This window comes from Nematolebias whitei, chromosome 7 (genome assembly GCF_014905685.2).
Source record: "Nematolebias whitei isolate Nwh7 chromosome 7, NemWhi1, whole genome shotgun sequence".
Classification (NCBI taxonomy): Eukaryota; Metazoa; Chordata; class Actinopteri; order Cyprinodontiformes; family Rivulidae; genus Nematolebias; species Nematolebias whitei.
The window spans coordinates 48,956,978-48,959,248 of NC_056504.1; positions in this window are offsets into that span (position 1 = coordinate 48,956,978).

The window sequence follows — 2,271 nt, forward strand, 5'->3', positions numbered from 1 at the left end:
TACAGTGTGTGTTACAGTGTGTGTTACAGTGTGTTACAGTGTGTGTGTTAGTGTGTAATACAGTGTGTGTTACAGTGTGTAATTCAGTGTGTGTTACAGTGTGTAATACAGTGTGGGTTACAGTGTGTAATACAGTGTGTTACAGTGCGAGTGTTACAGTGTGTGTTACTGTGTGTGTGTTACAGTGTGTAATACAGTGTGTAATAGTGTGTTTTACAGTATGTATTACAGTGTGTAATACAGTGTGTGTGTTACAGTAGGTAATACAGTGTGTTTTACAGTATGTGTTACACGGTGTAAAACAGTGTGTGTGTGTTACAGTGTGTAATACAGTGTGTGTTACAGTGTGTGTGTTACAGTGTGTAATACAGTGTGTGATAGAGTGTGTAATACAGTGTGTGTTACAGTGTGTGATACAGTGTGTAATAGAGTGTGTGTTACAGTGTGTAATACAGTGTTTAATACAGTGTGTGTTTTACAGTGTGTCATACATTTTGTGTTAAGTGTGTACTACAGTGTGTTACGGTGTGTGTGTTACAGTGTGTAATACAGTGTGTATTACAGTGTGTAATACAGTGTGTGTTAAAGTATGTGTTACAATGTGTGTTACAGTATGTGTTACAGTGTGTGTGTTAGTGTGTAATACTGCGTATGTTACAGTGTGTAATACAATGTGTGTTACAGTGTGTGTTTTACAGTGTGCAATACATTGTGTTACAATGTGTAATACAGTGTGTGTTACAGTGTCTAATACAGTGTGTGTTACAGTATGTGTTACAGTGTTTGTTACAGTGTGTGTTACATTGTGTGTTACAGTGTGTATTACAGTGTGTGATACAGTGTGTGTTACAGTGTGTAATACATTGTGTGTTACGGTATGTGTTACAGTGTGTGTTACAGTATGTAATACAGTGTGTGTGTTAGTGTGTAATACAAAGTGTGTTACAGTGTGTGTGTTACAGTGTGTGTTACAGTGTGTGTTTTACAGTGTGTATTACAGTGTGTGTTACAGTGTGTGTTACAGTGTGTGTGTGTTACAGTGGGTAATATAGTGTGTGTTACAGTGTGTAATACAGTTTGTGTTACAGTGTGTGTTACAGTATGTGTTACAGTGTGTGTTACAGTGTCTAATACAGTGTGTGTTACAGTATGTGTTACAGTGTGTGATACAGTGTGTGTTACAGTGTGTAATACAGTGTGTGTTACAGTATGTGTTACAGTGTGTGTTACAGTGTATGTTACAGTGTGTGTTACAGTATGTGTTACAGTGTGTGTTACAGTGTATGTTACAGTGTATGTTACAGTGTGTAATACAGTGTGTGTGTTACAGTATGTGTTACAGTGTGTCTTACAGTATGTGTTACAGTGTGTGTTACAGTGTGTGTGTGTTACAGTGTGTAATACAGTGTGTGTTACAGTGTGTACGTTACAGTGTGTAATACAGTGTATGTGTTACAGTGTGTAATACAGTGTGTAATACAGTGTGTAATACAGTGTGTGTTACAGTGTGTGTTACAGTGTGTAATACAGTGTGTGTTACAGTGTATGTTACAGTGTGTAATACAGTGTGTTACAGTGTGTGTTACAGTATGTGTTACAGTGTTTGTTACAGTGTGTGTTACATTGTGTGCTGCGGTGTGTGTTACAGTGTGTGTTACAGTGTGTAATGCATTGTGTGTTACGGTATATGTTACAGTGTGTGTTACAGTATGTAATACAGTGTGTGTGTTACAGTGTGTAATACAGAGTGTGTTACAGTGTGTGTGTTACAGTGTGTGTGTTACAGTGGGTAATACAGTGTGTGTTACAGTGTGTAATACAGTGTGTATTACAGTGTGTAATACAGTGTGTGTTACAGTGTGTGTTACAGTGTGTAATACAGTGTGTGTTACAGTGTGTAATACAGTGTGTGTTACAGTGTGTTACAGTGTGTGTTACAGTGTGTGTTACAGTGAGTAATACGGTGTGTGTTACAGTGTGTTACAGTGTGTAATACAGTATGTGTTACAGTGTGTGTTACAGTGTGTGTTAGTGTGTAATACAGTGTGTTACAGTGTGTTACAGTGTGTGTTAGATTGTGTTACAGAGTGTAATACAGTGTGTGTTACAGTGTGTAATACAGTGTGTGTTACAGTGTGTTCGTGTCTGTTACAGTGTGTGTGTTACAGAGTGTAATACAGTGTGTGTTACAGTGTGTAATACAGTGTGTGTTACAGTGTGTTACAGTGTGTGTTAGAGTGTGTGTGTTACAGAGTGTAATACAGTGTGTGT